Source organism: Callorhinus ursinus, unplaced genomic scaffold (assembly GCF_003265705.2).
Source record: "Callorhinus ursinus isolate GAN/ISIS: 27379988/994484 unplaced genomic scaffold, GSC_fseal_2.0 scaffold55, whole genome shotgun sequence".
Taxonomy (NCBI): Eukaryota; Metazoa; Chordata; class Mammalia; order Carnivora; family Otariidae; genus Callorhinus; species Callorhinus ursinus.
The window spans coordinates 3428071-3446771 of record NW_027397117.1 but is presented as its reverse complement, the minus strand read 5'-3'; the positions used below and the strand labels follow the sequence as shown (position 1 = coordinate 3446771).

Below are 18701 nucleotides of genomic sequence, written 5' to 3'. Positions count from 1 at the left end.
GGGCTCCGTGCAAGACACGAAACCGCCCCGACTCAGTTTCCCTGTCATGGCACTGCGTCTCCTTTTCCTCTTTCAGTCAAGCTCCACGGGGTCTCAGGGCTGGTGCCCTGTGTGGCTAAGGGGGGCGGGGGGCTTCCGCTTCAGTCCAGTGCCGGGGGGACGCTGACGTGGAGCCAAGGACCCACAGCTCCCCCGCACACCCCCTTCCCCTCTATACCTCAGACCTCCCCTCTGGCCAACCAACACCGAACTGAAATTTCCAGAGTCCCCCGAGCAAGTCGGAGGGGCTGCCACAAATTTGGAGGGTATTATCTACCAAAGGACCCCCACCTGTTGAACCATGGGGCGCCTGCCTGCCCACCCCCAGCCTGCAGCCAGGTTTCTTGTCCACCGGGATCTCTGTCTGAGGCCCAGAGAAGAAAGCCAGGTGGTCTCTCCCCACTGTTGTGCCTGATAACTCACCACAAGTAAGGGACGGTTCACCAGCGAGTCTGATTTGCTCTCTGGCCTTTTCACCCTGGGTTTGGGGTCAGCGTATTGACCCTGGTCTCCTCACTGGAGCCTCCTGGAAACATTTGAGACCAGAGTCACAGTGGCTCTTCTAGATCAGGGTGGGACTGGGGTGGAGTCCTTCCATCAGGGTGGGGGTGGGGTGGGGGTCTTAGGTCAGGGTGGGGCTGGAGGTAGAATCCTGGGCTCTACCCCCAACTCCCTGTGTGATTTTGGTCAGGTTTCTCCCCCCACCATCGTGGTCCTTGGTTCCTGAGACGAAGGAAAGTGTATGGAGGGTAAATTGTCTTCAGTTTTGATGCTATATAAAGCACATTTATAGGCATGACTTAAAGGTAACAGAATGAATGCTTATGTTAAAAACGCCTGGCTTTTTTTTTTAAAGATTTTATTTATTTATTTGAGAGAGAGAGTATGAGCAGGGGGCAGAAGGCAGAGGGAGAGGGAGAAGCAGGCTCTCCGCTGAGCAGGGAGCCCGATGCGGGGCTCGATCCCAAGACCCTGAGCTCATGACCTGAGCTGAAGGCAGACACTTAACGGACTGAGCCACTCAGGCCAAGAAGGCCTGGCTTAAGAAATAAAATGTTCTCATTCCCTTTGAATCCTCTACAGGCACCTCTCTATCCCGGCCACTCCCAAAGGCAGGGCTTCCTAGAATTCTAGTCCCTCCCTTTGCTTTGCCTTGCTTTAGGGGTGCCTGGGTGGCTCAGTTGGTTAAGGGCTTTGCCTTGCTTTATATGTATGTATACCCGTCAACAACGCTGTTAGTTTGGCAGGCTTTCAACCTGAGTGTAAATACTGGAGGTATTCTTTTCATTTGATGGGTCTGGCCATTGTAAAAACCAAACCAAACCAAAACAAAACAAAGCCTGATCACGGATGGGGTTAGGCACCTTTTTAAAAGTCCATGGGCCATGGGAGTCTCCCCTTCTGTGAAATAGGTCTCCATGGATTTGTCCTTTTTCTATCGGGTGGCTTGCCTCCTTCCTTAAGGATCTGTAGGCTTGGGGCGCCTGGGTGGCTCATTTGGTTAAGCGACTGCCTTCGGCTCAGGTCATGATCCTGGAGTCCCAGGATCGAGCCCCACATCGGGCTCCCTGCTCAGCAGGGCGTCTGCTTCTCCCTCTGACCCTCCCCCCTCTCGTGTTCTCTCTCATTCTCTCTCTCAAATAAATAAATAAAATCTTAAAAAAAAATAAGGATCTGTAGGCTTATTTAAATATCCTAGACACTCTTCCTCTGTCGGTTGGAAGAATTACCAGGATCTCTCCTGGTTTGTGACTCATCATTTAACGTTGTTGATCGCGTCTGTGAACGGACAGAAGTTTTTAATATGAACACAGTCACGTTCATCATAATTTTCTTTTTTTTTTAAAGATTTTATTTATTTGAGAGAGAGATAATGAGAGACAGAGAGCATGAGAGGGAAGAGGGTCAGAGGGAGAGGCAGACTCCCCGCCGAGCAGGGAGCCCGATGCGGGACTCGATCCCAGGACTCCAGGATCATGACTTGAGCCGAAGGCAGACGCTTAACCAACTGAGCCACCCAGGCACCCCCATCTTAATTTTCTTCACTCTTTAAATCAGAGATGTTTGGTTGACTTTTTAGCAATGTGGCTCTTTGTTTAAAAGAAGCCACGATGTACTCCACTACAGAACGTTCCTTAAAGAAAATTAATTGCCATGGAGATTAATGTTACCTATATATATTTTAATGTTACATATTTTTTAAATAGTGAACAAAATAAACACATAATGTTCAGTGTTTAAATAATCAAATCTTGGGGCACCTGGCTGGCTCAGTCTGATGAGCGTGCGACTCTGGATCTCGGGGTCGTGAGTTCGAGCCCCATGTCGGGTGTAGAGATTACCTAAATAAACAAAACTTCAAGTAAATGAATGAATGGATGAATGATGAACGAATGAATCTTTGTTGCAACAACAACAATCCCAGACAGGTAAAGCCGAAAGAAATCAATGAGGACCACAAACTCTGCCCACGTTCACCCAGTGTTCTTTCTGGCAAAGCCAGTGGCTACCCAATCCAGGCCAGGCTCTAGTCCCCCTCTCCTCTTGGGCCATTTTTATTGTTTTTTTTTTTAATAAAATTAAGTTAATTCACTTTACAAAATAATTTTTTTGTTTTGCAAAGTAATTTCAGAATATTGATAAATAACAAGCTCTGCTTACACATTTAAAATACACATTTTTTTAAAGTGATCTCTACACCCAATGTGGAGCTCAAACTCACGACCCCAAGATCCAGAGTAGTGCGTTCTACCAACTGAGCCAGCCAGGCTCCCCTAGATATATTTTTAATTCATGCTTTCAGGAAAAGTAACTTTGGAAAGCTTAGTACTTGCCTTTAAAGGACAAATGTATAAATAACACAAAATCACACTCTTTGGGAATGTTCTAGACCTTGGAATATTTTGACCTGATTTCCTTATTTTATGAAATAGGGGACTAAAGTTCATCTTCTGAGAATCTTGAGAGGCAAGAAATCAAGATGAAGAGTTGCCTGGGGGCGTCCGGCTGGCTCAGTCACGTCTCGATGTCTGGGTCGTGAGTTCAAGCCCCACAGTGGGTGTAGAGAGGACTAAAAAAATAAATAAACTTAAAAAAAAAAAAAGTTGCTTGGCAGCGAGGGGGAGGTTGGTAAAAGTGAAGCCCCTCCATTTGGATGGGCTCCTCAGACATGGGCCGCATGAATTGACCCCAGCTTTGCTTGAGGGAAGCAACCAGCTCAGCCTAGACCATCCTTCCACCTGGGTCACACTCCAGCTGTCAAAATGTCGGTACGGCCGTTTGTCTTCCCGCGGGATGGCTCAGCCTCCCTGTGCTGCTTGCCAGGGGGTGGGGGCCGAGGGGGTGGAGGGGGCACCTGCCCACTGGGTCCCCCCGGCTTTTCAGCCTTGAAGCCCCAGCCCAGGGAACCAGGGCTGGGAAAGAATCCGTGAACCCTATTTCCCCAGGAAGCCCCCTCCCGTGGTTCTCCAGAGTACTCCTGCCTACAGTCCAACCAGATGGAGGCCCCAGACATTTGGGGACCCTCACCCCTGCTCCCCCACTTTGGCCTCAGGTAGGGGATGACAACCCAAACCCAAGTCCTGGGGTGTTTCCTGGAAAAGCAGACACATAAGGGGGTCCAGGGGGGTCTTTCTAAAGATGAAGGCCATAGGGTGGGGTTGTGCAGCCTCTGGGGATCAGCCTCCCTGGTGTAGAATCCTGGTGCTGCCATTTACTGCTATTCACAGCTCTGGGCCTCAGTTTCCCTCTCTGGGGGAGCAAAATGAGATAGCATTTTCTCCAGAGTTCACAGGGCGCCTGGCATGCTGTGAGTACTCTGCAGGAGCAGCAACTATGCTCTCTCTGAGTAGCGGATCACCAGGGATTTACACCAGGGGCCGGGAACCAAGTGGCAGGGCTCCCTGAGACAGAACATTCCAGTGCATGGCAAGCGCTTACCAGACCCGGCCAGGCAGGCTGTCCCGACGCCCCCAGGTTGATTCACCCACCCCCGGGGGCCTGATGTCAGCCCCCACCCCGAGCATTGGTGCCCATTAGCACCGTGGCTGGGTCCTCAGCTCCTCCCTCCCTGGCTTCTCTCTCTCCTGTGCCCTGAGCTCCGGTCCGAGTGTCACCTCCACCCCTCACCCCCGCCCCAGACCTCCAGCCTCTGGGGGGGCAGATGGGCCAGGGCTGTGTGGAGTCTTGAGCTCTCCACCTGCCTCCTGTGAGCCCAGGCGGGAGCCAACTGCCAGGCACCCCCCGGCAGGATTGATTCTAGTAGATTCCCAGATGGTCCATTGAAGCCGGGAATGCTCGACTTCCTGTTTGGTTTTAGGTCAGCTGTTACTAAACCAGAACTTTCTTTCCCATAAAAAGTATTTCTTCAGGTTACTGACACTGTTACGCCACCGTGGAAACCAGGGAAATGTGGGACTTTTTTTTTAATTAGGATCAAAATGAAAACGAAGGCCTGCCCAAGGAAGGGGTAGAGGCTTAGAGCCCTGGTCTGGCCTGGTGACCTGGGTTCGAATCCCTTTCCCCCAAGGCACTTGCTGGCTGCCTGGCTCCGGGCAAATCGTTCATGGCCTCGATGCGCTGCTGCTCTTGTGTATTAAACATAGGAATAAGGATTTCCTCACTAATGACTTGTAGAGATCAAATGAAATGTCACAGGAAATGGCTTCTAGCCCACACTTGGCAGAGAAAAAACATTCAATGTCCAAAGAAACAGAATTTCTCCCTGACCCAGGGCTACTCAGCTAATCACCAGTGAGGACCTGTCAGGGTTCCCCGCCACCTGGTCCAACATTCTCTCCAATGGAGGTTGTACAGCGGGGTCAGAAGAGAGCATAAGACCAAGTGAGAGGCAGAGTCATGAGAAAAACGGTTGGCGAAGAAATGGTTTGAAGAGAAGGCATCAGAAGGACTAAGGAAAAAAAAAAATCTCGGAATGTCCAAGAAACAACGCCAGGCATCAACCTGAATCCTTCTCTAATTATAATTAAGAAAGAAATCTAGGGGCGCCTGGGTGGCTCAGTCATTAAGCGTCCACCTTCGGCTCGGGTCATGGTCCCAGGGGCCTGGGATCGAGCCCCGCATCGGGCTCCCTGCTCGGCAGGAAGCCTGCTTCTCCCTCTCCCACTCCCCCTGCTTGTGTTCCCTCTCTCACCGTCTCTCTCTGTCAAATAAATAAATAAAATCTTTAAAAATAATAATAATAATTAAGAAAGAAATTTGTGTCGTTTTCCAGGAATTTCCACACCTTGGGAAGGAGTGCGATTGGACAGAGGTGAAATATTCAACCAACCCACCTATAAGGTCCCCATTACTCATGATGGAAATTTCTACGAGTTCTCAAAAAAAATGTGTAATGCATTTTGCTAAATGAAAGAAGTCAGTCTGAAAAGGCCACATACTGTTTGATTCTAACCCTAGGACATTCTGGAAAAGGCAAAACCGTGGAGAACATACAAAGATTAGTGGTTGCTTGGGGCTGTGTAGGGAGGAGGAGGTAGGAGGGACGCATAGGTGGAGCGCAGGTGATTTTTAGGGGGGGGGAAACTATTCTGTATGATACCAAAATGGGGGGATACACGACGTTATGCATTTGTCAAGACCCATACAGGTGAACATAAAGGGGGAACCTTAATGCAAACAACGGACTTTAGTTAATACTAATGTACTGATACTGGTTCATTAATTGTAATAAATGGGGGCACCTGGGTGGCTCAGTTGGTTAAGCGTCTGACTCTTATTTTTTTTTAAAGATTTCATTTATTTATTTGAGAGAGAGCACACAAGCAGAGGGGAGGGGCAGGGGGAGAGGGAGAAACAGACTCCCTGCTCTATCCCAGGACCCCAGGATCATGACCTGAGCCAAAGGCAGAGGCTTTAACTGACTGAGCCACCCAGAAGCCCAAGACGTCTGACTCTTGATTTCAACTCAGGTCTTGATCTCAGGGTCATGAGTTCAAGCCCCGCACTGGGCTCCACGTTGAGTGTGGAGCCTACTTTAAAAAAATAAATAAAATAAACCAAAGCACTTATTTAAAAAAAATTGTGATAAATGTTCCACATTCACCTAAGATGTTACTAACAGGGGAGACTGTGTGCCAGGGAAGGGGGTATATGGGAACTCTCAGTACTATCTGCTGAATTTTCTGAAAACCCAAAACCATTCTGTAATATACTGTCTATGAATTCCAAAATTTTGTACTTGCAGGAAGTGTGATGTGGTGGAGAGAATATTGGACCAGGTGACAGGGAACCCTGACAGATTATCACTGAATAGTCTAAGTGGTCCTGGGCAAGCCCCTTGCCCACTGAGCCTGAGTTTTCTCTTCCTTAAAGGGCAGCTCAGTCAGTTAAGTGTCTGCCTTCGAGGGGCTTGGGATCAAGCCACTCGTGGGTTGGGCTCCCTGCTGGGGAGGGGGGTGTCTGCTTTTCCCTCTCCTTCTGCCCCTTCTGCTCATGCTCTCTCTCTGTCTCTCTCTCAAATTAATAAATAAAATTTAAAAAAAATTTTTTTTAGAGGAGGGCATTGGGCTGGATTATCTATGAAATAATCGTATGAAAAGCCTGGACTTTAACAACCTTTCAGGATAAAAGAGTGACAGGGTGTCTCAGGAAACAGCCCTATGAATAAAGTTCAGGGGATGTGCACCGCCACTGGTTTACTTCTAGAACCCCCAGAAGGTATAGAAAATGCCAAATCTCCCGCCCTGGGTCACCTTGATCGGCCAATTCAAATTTCCTCCAAAAACCACGCGGGAGGCGACAGCAACCGAAACACTAAACTACCTCTGGTCCCTACCAGCTGGCGGGGGTTTCTTCCCTCCTTGGCTCGGCCTAGAAACTCATATTTTATTCATGAAAATTTGAGGCCCTGGGAGGCCTCGGCGTAAACAGGATGTAAATATTTGTGGGTGGTGGGGGAGAGGTGGTATTTGAGCAGGGGCTATCCTAAGCGGGGGACCTCTGGGGCGCTGCTTACTTGGGACCCGCCCACCTCTATCTCCTCTATAGGTTGGGTGTGGAGGGCATGTGTAGGCTGTACCCCTGATTGGAGACCGAGTTTGGGACTCCAGTACTTTCCAAGTGAGACGGGGTGTGCCTTAACCTTCTGGTGTCCCGCCCTCGACCATCCATCCCCCTGATCATCAGCTTTCCTTCATTCCGGCTTTCTCAGTTTGAGGCTTAGGACTGGCTTTCTGGCACTTGCAGGGGTGCGTGGCCCCCTCTCCAGCCCCTCACCTGCCCTACCTGCACCTGGACACCCTTTGTCTCAGCTGTGTGGGGTTCCGGCCACCCCCCAGGCTGTACCTTTGCTATCACTGGTTGCTCGTCCTGCAGTGAACTTACCTCTTTGAGCTTTGACTTGTCTCGGAGACCCCCTCCCCGTGTTTGCACGGACTACACCCTTTTCTGGAACCTGGGGCCGCCCCACCACTCGGGCTCCTGCTCGGTTCTCAGGGCCTGGCCCTGGGCGTCACTTCCTCCAAGAAACTGTCCCTGATGCTTCTCCTCCAGGCCTGGGCTCAGAGTGGCTCTCCTCCACCCAAGGCATCTGCCCTGCTGAGCTGAAGCCCTTCCTCATCTGCATCCCACACTCGGATAGGGCCCTGACTTTGGTCCTGTTCGCTAACTAAATACCTGTTGAATAGATGAACGAGTGCATGGATGAGTGGATGGATAAAGGCATGGCCCCATTACCACCTGTGTCCCTGGCCATTTGCCTCTTGCTGGAGTCCCCCACCCCCACCCCACCCCACAGCCTGTGGACTACATCCCCGCACCTAGGACACTTCCTGGGGCATAATAAGCCGCAGTCTTGGTGGAATCTTGCAAGGGTATCGAGGATTGCCAAAGTTATACCCTGCACGCCACCACCTTTGGTATGAGGCAAACATTTCGATCTGGGAGACACACCTTCTTGGAATGGACGCCCTCGGGGCTTCCCTGGAAGAATGCAGTGTGTGCACAAGCGCACCTGAGCGGGCATGCTCGGGCTAGGCTTCCCTTCGAAAGTTCCTGATGCCTTCTTCAGATAGTGAGACCCATGCTTGGCCATCTCTTAAATTTGGGGAAAAAAAATACACCCCCAAATTGGACCCAAGAGGAGCAACCTGTTTGCAGTGGAGGTGGTATTGAAATGGTGGGCGTGACCAATGTCCTGGGGAGATTGGTACAGAAAGAAAGGTCAAACTGCCTAGGTGAGGTTTTTAAAAATGCAGCGAGTCAACCCCTAATTGATCCTGTGTGGACATATAGTTTTTCTCAGTTATAGGGCTTCTTAGCTTAAAGTGGGCTCCCTGATCTAGCTGTCCAAATGTTCCATGCCACAGAGAAGCCAATAGGAAGCAAAAGAAGGAAAGAAAGAAAAAGTCCCACAGAGCCTCCCAAAGGGCCCTGGCCTAGCACTCACGTTTCTGCCAGGAGAGTCCCCACACCCCCAGGCACACTGCGGTCCCTGAGTCTATCCTTTTATCCGGGTCTTAGGGCAGAGGTTCATTCCTGCTGCGTGCCCAGGCCCCCAGACCTACATCAGAACCTCTGTGGTGGCCCCCCAGCCTCAGCGTTTGTGTCAAACCCTCCAGGTGATTCTGTGCAGCCAGGCTTGAGAACACTTGACCACTGCTTCCTGAGACCACATTTGTGTCCTGCTCCCAGCTCATACTGAGGTGGTTCTGCCGCACCTGACATAGCAAGACTTCAGAATAGTTTTTACTTCAGGGGCAAGCCCGGCTGGCTCAGTCAGTGGAATGTGCGACTCTTGATTTCAGGGTTGTGAGTTCGAGCCCCATGTTGGGCATAGAGATGACCTAAAAATAAAATCTGAGGGGCGCCTGGGTGGCTCAGTCAGTTAAGCGTCTGCCTTCAACTCAGGTCATGATCTTGGGGTCCTGGGATCGAGCCCCGTGTTTGGCTCCCTGCTCCGCGGGGAATCTGCTTCTCCCTCTTCCTGTGCCCCTTCCCCCCGTCATGCTCCCTATCTCTTTCTCAAATCAATAAATAAAATCTTTTTTTTTAAAGATTTTATTTATTTATCTGTTAGAGAGAGCGTGGGCGAGAGAGAGTGAGCCAGAGAGAGTGAGCAAGGGTACAAGCAGGGGGAGCTGCAGGCAGAGGGAGAAGCAGGCTCCCTGCTGAGCAAGGAGCCTGAGGCGGGACTCGATTCCAGGGCACTGGGATCACGACCTGAGCCGAAGGCAGACGCTTAACTGACTGAGCCATCCAGGCATCCCAATAAATAAAATCTTTAAATTAAATTAAAAACTTAAAACGAAAGTGAAAATTAAAGCAGTAATGATATACACATACATGTTATATGTTACATATACTATGTGTGTTACAGGTAATGTGCATACGTGTATATAGATTTGTACACCACATTGATAATCAAGCAGAAATAGGCACTCCTGGGGAGTCTGGCTGGCTCCATCGGTGGAGCGTGCAATTCTTTTTTTTTTTTTTTAAGATTTTATTTATTTATTTCTTCTTCTTCTTTTTTTTTTTAATTTATTTATTTGACAGAGAGAGACACAGCGAGAGAGGGAACACAAGCAGGGGGAGTGGGAGAGGGAGAAGCAGGCTTCCCGTGGAGCAGGGAGCCCGATGCGGGGCTCGATCCCAGGACCCTGGGACCATGACCTGAGCTGAAGGCAGACGCTTAACGACTGAGCCACCCAGGCGCCCCAAGATTTTATTTATTTATTTGACAGAGAGAGAGACAGCAAGAGAGGGAACACAAGCAGGGGGAGTGGGAGAGGGAGAAGCAGGCTTCCCGCGGAGGAGGGAGCCTGATGCGGGGCTCAATCCCAGGACCCTGGGACCATGACCTGAGCCAAAGGCAGACACTCAACGACTGAGCCACCCAGGCGCCCAAATAATATAAAATCTGAAAAAATAGGGGCGCTTGGGTGGCTTGGTTGGTCGGGCGACTGCCTTCGGCTCAGGTCATGATCCCGGAGTCCTAGGATCGAGTCCTGCATCGGGCTCCCTGCTCAGCGGGGAGTCTGCTTCTCCCTCTGACCCTCTTCCCTCTCATGCTCTCTGTCTCTCATTTTCTGTCTCAAATAAATAAATAAAATCTTAAAAAAAAAAACTTAAAAAATAGAAATCGGCACTCCTATCTCGCACCAGCCACTGCCAGAGGGATAACTGGACAGAACTGGAATGAGCTGGCTGCTCTGGTCCCCCCCATCCCTCAGAGATGAAGAAACAGCCACAGGAAGGCCAGAGTGGACATGCTGACGGAGAACAGGAAGAAGGGCCAGCTTGGATGAATAAACAACCGGAACAAAATTAGAAGTAAGGAATCCAGACAGCCTAGTGGTCCAGGCTCCACAGTGTGGGGCAAACAGTCCATCAGTGCTGCTCGTAGCCTGGGGATCAAGCCCACATTGCAGCACACAGATTCCATGGCCCCAAAGCGCTAGGAAAAATTCTGTACCTTTTGTTTTTCCCCAAGAAGGCAAGGAAGTGTGTGGAAGCAGCTTTCAAAGTTTCCCAATTGTTAAAATTTAACAAAATAGTAAAATGAAAAACTTTGCATACAGAAGGCACTTAACCGGAACGTGTGCTTCCATAGAACAACCTGTCCTCTGAGGGTGTTATTAGAGCATTGTTACTCCAAATTTGCTTACAGCAGGCAGGCTGTCCTTGAAATCACCAGCCTTACCCACCCTAAAATGCCACCTTGGGAGGAAAAGTCAAGGTCTTTTAAAAGATGCATCTCAGGGTCAGGTGTAGATATCTGCCCCCGCCCCTCAAAGTCCAGGGGACCAGACTGGAGCTTTCCTGCTGAGGGGTGTAAACATTTAAAAATCAAGAGTCCTGGGGCGCCTGGGTGACTCAGATGGTTAAGCGTCTGCCTTCGGCTCAGGTCATCCCAGGGTTGTGAGATCAAGCCCCATATCGGGCTCCTGGCTCAGCGGGGAACCTGCTTCTCCCTCCCCCTCTGCCTCTCTCCCTGCTCATGCTCTCTCTCTCTCTCTCTGTATCTCAAATGAATAAATAAAATCTTTAAAAAAAAAAATCAAGAGTCCTCTCTGGACACGTTTGCTCAGGTGTGGCGGATTTCCTTTGAAGACCTAGCTCACAGGGCATCTCCCTGGGGGGCCTGGGCCACCCCATCAGGTCTCCAGCTGTCGCCTGAGCTTGGGGGGACACGTGTACACCTTCCAGGATGCCCGGACCATGAAGCTCCTGTCACACTCACTTTGCATGAGCCGCTGTGGTCAGAAGAGCGCTCACACCGGGCTGGTCCATCGTGGACTTTCCACACGAGAGTCGCGTCCTGGCTCCACAGTGAGGACTATCATTGTCAAAGGGGCTGCCTTCTCTGGGATGCCTGTAGAGAGAGGCCAGCCGGAGGTTACCCTGTGACCTTGTTAGCCAGAATGACAGGAGCAAGTCACACACTGACACACACCAGACTTGGGGGGAGACCCCAGGAAAGGCAGAGACGGACACAGAGGGAGGACCTTTCAGGTAGTAGGTGGGCCTCCTCTGTGTCCTCCTTCATGGACAGAGTGACCTTAACCAGGGCCCCCAGGAAGCTTCTGGAGAGGCCAAGATGTCCTCAGAGGGGCAGAATGGGAGCAGGTGCTCAGACACAGTGAGGAGCGCTTTGGGTCAGACCACCGGGCTAGATCCAGGCTCCATCTCCCACTCACCAAAAGACCTGGGGTACCAGGTGCCTCAGTTTCCCCGTTTGTAACGGGAAGGACAATAGCCTCAGAGAGGGTTGTATGGAGTCAGCGTAACGCCCTTTACTCAGGCCAATTGCTAGTTACTATAACTGAACCTCAGTGGGGCCTGAAGACTGTCACCGGCCCCACACACACTGCAAGGACTGCAGGGACAGCAGGCGGAGAGACAGCTGTCCAAGGTGGAAGGAGCAAGCCCGGGTGGGGAGCTGGGACGCTTGAGTGGCCATTTGTGGCCCAGCCTCACAGAATCTCAGCGGCCCGGGGTTTTCTCATCTGTAATAATAATAGTACTTGACCATGGAGTAGCACTTAACTTTTTATTCTTCTTTTAAAGATTTTTTATTTATTTGAGAGAGAGAAAGAGCATGAACGGGGAGAGGGGCAGAGGGAGAGGGACAAGCAGACCCCCCATTGAGCAGGGAGCCTGACAGACACAGGGCTCGATCCCAGGACCCCGAAATCATGACCTGAGCCGAAGGCAGATGCTTAACCTACTGAGCCACCCAGGCGCCCCTACATGTATTTATTTATTTATTTATTCATATTATTCTTAAATAATCTCGACACCCAACATGGGGCTTGAACTCACAACCCTGAGATCAAGAGTTGCATGCCCTTCTGACGGAGCCAGCCAGGCGCCCTTTGATGATACTTTTAAAGGTCTTTCTAGATACAGTATAATTAAAATCTCTTAAACATTTTAAACTACATTTATAAATTTAATATGTTCGATTTCCTTTAAGTATCTCAGTTTTCTGGGGCGCCTGGGTGGCTCAGTTGGTTAAGCAACTGCCTTCGGCTCAGGTCATGATTCCCAGGGTCCTGGGATCGAGCCCCGCATCGGGATCCCTGCTCGGCGGGAAGCCTGCTTCTCCCTCTCCCACTCCCCCTGCTTGGGTTCCCTCTCTCTCTCTCTGTCAATTAAATAAATAAAATCTTAAAAAAAAAAAAGTATCTCAGTTTTCTGACAAACCTAAGTTCTTAAATGTATCTTACAAATCTATTACACTTATATGTTGAATCTCAAGTTCCCTTAAATATTCTAATATTATTTATAAGTTTAGTAAGATTTTAACCTAAAATCAAAAGTTTAACTTAATTCAATTTTACATTTTATTTTATTTTTAAAGATTTTATTTACTCGAGGGAGAGAGAGAGGGAGCACACGTGAGCACAGTGGGGGGTGGGGAGAAGCAGAGGCAGAGGGACAAGCAGACTCCATGATGAGCAGGGAGCATGATTCGAGGCTCCATCCCACGACCCTGAGACCTCGACCTAAGCTAAAACCAAGAGTCAGGCGCTTAACCTACTGAGCCACCCAGGTACCCCTCAATTTTCCATTTTAAATGATAACCATAAAGTTCTCTTGGTAGACACTAGGATGCCAAGTTCTCTTAAGCATTTCAAATCCTTAAAATACCAAATATGTAACAATTATACGTGAGTGCTGTAGAAAAAGACTAATGTAAAATTTAGATTTACCTCATCATGTCTGTATTTCTGAAACTCCCTGGGATTATTCATTTATTCAAAAAGTATTTATCAGGCACCTGGGTGGCTCAGTTGTTAAGCGTCTGCCTTCGGCTCAGGTCATGGTCCCAGGGTCCTGGGATCGAGCCCCGCATCGGGCTCCCTGCTCAGCGGGAAGCCTGCTTCTCCCTCTCCCGCTCCCCCTGCTTGTGTTCCCTCTCTAGCTGTGTCTCTCTGTCAAATAAATAAATAAAATCTTTAAAAAATATATTTATCAATGACACCTGAAACTAAAGGAACATTGTATCAACTATACTCAAAAAAAAACTTATTGCCAAAAATTATCTATCTATCTATCTATCTATCTATCTATCTATCTATCTATCTCCAAGTCTGCTAAATGCCTGGCATTGTTCAAGACACTGACAATGGCAGTGGTTAATATGGAGAAAATCCTTGCCATCATGAAACACACTCTAATGGGGGATGCAATACACAATACATATTTGATACATATTTGTCAACTAGAGTTATATGTTATAGAAGAAAAAGGAGAGCAGGGTAGGGAAAGGGACTGGTGGGAGGAAGGGCACAGGGAAGCCTCAATGAATAGATAACACGGAGAAGAGACCAGAATGAGGCAAGGGAGTAAGCCATGCGCACATCTGAGGGAAGAGCATTCTAGGCCAAGGGAATAGCAAGTGCAAAGGTCCTGAGGTAGGGATGTGCTAGGCCCTTCTCATTTATAGCAAGGAGGCCCTTGTGCCTGGAATAGTGTATGAGGGCAAGGGTGGTAGAAAGGGAGGTCAGGGAGATGGCCTTGTGGAGGTAAAACATATAAGGCCCTGTAGGGTTTGGGTTTTTCCCTCTATCTTGACGCTGATTATTCTGTGAGGATTTGTCTGGAGATCTACTTCGTAAGGTCATTCTACGGACCCTTATTAAATTGAAAATGCTCTTGCCTGGGACCCAGCAATTCCATTTCTATCTATGCTGCTAGAGAAATTATCTCAGAAACACAATGGAGGGACACCTGGGTGGCTCAGTCTGTTAAGTGTCTGAGTCTTGATTTCCGCTCAGGTCATGATCTCAGGGTTGTGAGCCTGCTTAAGATTCTCTCTCTCCCTCTGCCCCTCCCCACCCCTGCCTGCTTGCATGTGTTCTAAAAAAAAAAAAAAAGTACAAACGCATATAAAATATACAGGCTCAGGGCTCAGACCATCTAGTATAGATCCAGACTCCCCCCTACTTGCCAAAAGACCTTGAGGACAAAGCTTGACCTCTCTGCCTTGGGTTCCTCTTCTGTAAAGTGGGGGTAGAAGAGAGAAAAGGAAAGAATGGCAGAACTTTAGCAGTATCCATAATGTTTTCTTTTTAAAAAAGAGGCAAAATTTTAACATCTGTCTTGGTGGAAGAGTACATGAATGTTGATATTATTTTCAGTATGTTTCATATGTCTTATAATTTTAAATTTAGAGATTAAAAGATCACAAAACAAAACAAAGCCTTCAACACATACTTTTCTTTCTTTTTTTTATTAAGTTGTTTGTTTTAATTCCAATGTAGTGAACACAGTGTTATATTAGTTCCAGGTGCACAATATTGATTCAACAATTCTGTACATTACTCAGTGCTCATCATGATAAGCGACTCACACTTTTCTCTACAAGCACCCTTACCTCCCTCCACACCACTTACCACATGGCAACCAGAGACCTGAAACATAAACTAGGCCTTGTTGGGGCGCTTGCGTGGCTCAGTTGGTTGAGCACTCGACTCTTGGTTTCGGCTCAGGTCATGATCTCAGGGTCCTGGAATCGAGGTCCGAGGTCCGTGTTGGGCTCCGTGCTCAGCAGGGAGTCCGCTTGAGGCATCTCTCTCTCTCTCTCTGCCCTTACCCCTGCTCATGCACTCTCTTTCTCTCTCTCTCTAAAATAAATAAATTTTTAAACAAAACAAAAACTGGGCCTTGTTGCTTTTCCCTGTATCCTGCACAGTCTGGCCCCCACAGGCCTCCTTCCTCTCTAACCCTGATTCGCACTCACCCTGGATCCTCCAGCCACTGTGTGCTCGTCAGGCTCTGTCAGGCTTTGTCAGGCCACGGGGATGCAGGGGTGACCAGGATGGAGGGAGCTCCTGTTCTCAAAGGGCTGCTATTCTGGGGGGGAACACACAATAAACAAGGCAATAAATCCAGATAATTGTGAGTAAGGACAACACAGAAATAAACAGGTTCTTGAGAGAGAGCAATGGAAGACAGGGAGGGCATTGGGGGGCACCTTCCAGGCAAAGTCAATGGGCACCCAGCTCTCAGATTCAGGTTCAGATCTCAGGTCAAATGCTCCCTCCCCAGCAAAGCCCTTCCTGACCTCTCAGGTGGGGTGGTACCTTATTGATGCTAACCCAACAAGCATTCATTCTAACACTTAACCATGGTTATAATTAAATAAACATATGATTGGCTACTTGGCGTCTGTTTCCCTCCCTACAATTTAAGCTCCTTGAGGGTGGAAGCTTGCCTTGTCCACTCATCCCGTGCCCATCACGGTGGTTGCAGGCACTCAGTCAATATTTGTTAAAGATGGAAACCCAGAGTCGGGCTCTATGATTTCTACCAGATTCCAAATTCCACAAATGTAATCAGAGCAATTCCTGAGGACAAATGTTACCCAAATAACAAATCCTTATACTGTAAGTATGTTTTAGGATATATGCTTTTTCACTACATAATAAGCCTTTTTTTTTTTTTAAGATTTTATTTATTTATTTGACAGAGAGAGAGAGACACAGCGAGAGAGGGAACACAAGCAGGGGGAGTGGGCAGAGGGAGAAGCAGGCCTCCCGCGGAGCAGGGAGTCCGATGCGGGGCTCGATCCCAGGACCCTGGGATCATGACCTGAGCTGAAGGCGGACGCTTAACGACTGAGCCACCCTGGCGCCCCTACATAATAAGCCTTTTAATATTGAAAATGTTAATGAGAATGTTAGAAAAATTCTAAGGGTGATGGAACATGGCAGCGTCTGAGAGCAAACAATTATTTCAGTGGTAGTATCACCACTTTATTTATTTTTTATTTTTATTTTTTTAGGTTTGTTAATAACCATCACCAGGCTAACCCATTAGTATCACCACTTTAAAAAAAAAAAACAGCTGAGCGCCTGGGTGGCTCAGTCATTAAGTGTCTGCCTTCGGCTCAGGTCATGGTCCCAGGGTCCTGGGATCGAGCCCCGCATCGGGCTCCCTGCTCCGCGGGAAGCCTGCTTCTCCCTCTCCCACTCCCCCTGCTTGTGTTCCCTCTCTCGCTGTGCCTCTCTCTGTCAAATAAATAAATACAATCTTTAAAAAAACAAAAACAAAAAACAGCTATAATTCATCAAGAAACCCACTGGAAAACAACACATGAATTTTTAAAACTTCAGTGTAAGCACAGCAAACAGCATCAAGTAGGTTTGATATTCCGGGCCAGTGGAGGCTACCAGTGGATGGAAAGCAGGTGTCTCTGGTAGTCCTGGTCTTCAGAGGCCACCCCATTTTCAACTCCACAACGGCACTGTGACTTGAGAAATGGGATGCACTCTAGTGGTCAAAGTCAAGGTGTCATTCTAACCAAGATTTGTTGCCTGTCCCATCTGATAATTTGATTGGAATTCTCTGGCTTTTGGTAAAAGCTTTTTTTTTTTTTTTTTTTTAAGAGAGGGAGAAAGAGAGAGAGAGAGCAGGGAGAAGGGCAGAGGGAGAGAATCTCAAGCAGATTCCATGGTCAACACAGAGCCCGACACAGAGATCAATCTCATGACCCTGAGATCATGACCTGAGCTGAAACCAAGAGTCAGAGCCTTAACTGAATTAGCCACCCAGGTGCCCCGAGGATTTTTTTTTAAGATTTATTTATTTATTTATTTATTTAGTTAGTTAGTTATATGATAGTGACAGAGAGAGAGAGAGCACAAGCAGGGGGAGCAGCAGACAGAGGGAGAAACAGGCTTCCAGCTGAGCAGGGAGCCCAACACGGGGCTCGATCCCATGACCCCGGGATCATGACCCGAGCCAAAAGCAGATGCTTAATGACTGAGCCACCCAGGCATCCCAAGGATTTTGTTTTGTTTTCTCTCCTTTCCATGTTCTTCCTCTTTTGTATAACTAATTGCCCTTGTGAGGTGAGAGTCAGGGGGCTTAGCCTAGGGGCAGATTTGTTAGGAGAGAAGAGGAGGAATTCACTTTGGGTTGTCCTTGACATTTCCTTTGGTTTGTTCCTTGACCTGTGGTTTCCCCAACATACCTGGGGGCCCCCCAATGTGGCTGTTGTGTGGCTCTATAGGAATGGCTGCAGGTTTTAAGCTCTGAGCTCTCTCTGGGACCAACTCAAATAAGGCACAGAAGGCTCAATATAAAAAAGCCCTGTTATAAAAAAAAAAACAAGCCCTGTTACGAAGTTCTGCCCCAAAGGTCACCTCCTTCTCTGATCCTCCTGGCATTCCAAGTGCATCAGTGAACACAGAGTCCTGGGTGCACCAAGAGGCCTTCTGTAGAGTGGGATTTTGGGAAAAGAACCACAAAAGGGTTAAGAATTATATACTGTTTTCTGTATTTATTGAAAATACTTTGTTTTTAAGCTGTGTATGTGATGGAAAGGGGTGTGTGTATGTGATAGCTGACTATAAGGAAAATATTAATATTGCCACATGAAAAACATCCCAAGGGAAAACCAAGAAAAAGACATTTCCAGAAGAGTTTATGTTTCAAGAAAATTTGTATCTTCTCCTCCAGAGAAATAAAGGATCTGTGAACAGTGATTTTCAAAACACGCAAGACGGCTCTCTTAGTTCAAAGGAAAATGGAAGAAGGAGCGTCAACTTCAAGCATCCCCCCCCAACCCCAAATCATACAAAAGGGGAAAAGAAAACCACTGAGTAACTTCTGAACCTGGAGACTTTAGGAATTACCACCAGGAGAAGAAACTGCTTCAGAATTTGAGTCATTTGTGGTTCCTGCTCAACTGGCAGTAAGTTAAACAGAATGAGAAATCACGTGTTCCCGTCCAGTTCACAGGAGACAACTGTAAATTGTGCCCACTGCTTTGAGCTCACTAGCCTGGCTGCAGAACTAGGATGAGCACTTAGCAGACACGATCTCTGCGTCTAAGTGTGCAAGGGAAGGAACCAGGAATTAGGCGGCAGGCACCTCGTTCTCAAGGAGCTGACCGCTCAGGTTGGAAGATGACGCACACACCTTACACAAGAAAAATGAATATAACAGCAATACCGTCTTCTGCAATAAATATCCGTAATTGGGGAAAGAAACCTGAAATGTAAGGATGAAAAAAACTGAACACAATCACTTGCGATATAGATTTTGGAGCTCATGTTTACTTGAATGACTAATCAATTACCTGGAAGACGAGGTCTTCAACCTAAAATATATAGAGAATTTAACCGGTGATGGAAGGAAAACAGCCAATGGGGTTCTGAACCGTCCTCTGGTGAAAGCAACCCAGT

At 48.1% G+C, this 18701-nt stretch overlaps 1 long non-coding RNA gene across 2 annotated transcripts; it reads right to left on the bottom strand.

Moving 5' to 3' along the window:
• Nucleotides 1-485: 485 nt before the first annotated feature.
• Nucleotides 486-15643, bottom strand: LOC112817431 (uncharacterized). 2 transcript variants are annotated; one of them, XR_003206395.1, is made up of 3 exons: nucleotides 15251-15643; nucleotides 11243-11374; nucleotides 486-565 (listed from the first exon to the last, which is right to left on the bottom strand). It is a non-coding gene; the product is annotated as an uncharacterized lncRNA (long non-coding RNA). The 2 variants fall into 2 exon arrangements; XR_012375692.1 differs by lacking the exon at nucleotides 486-565 and adding an exon at nucleotides 2157-2381.
• Nucleotides 15644-18701: the final 3058 nt, after the last annotated feature.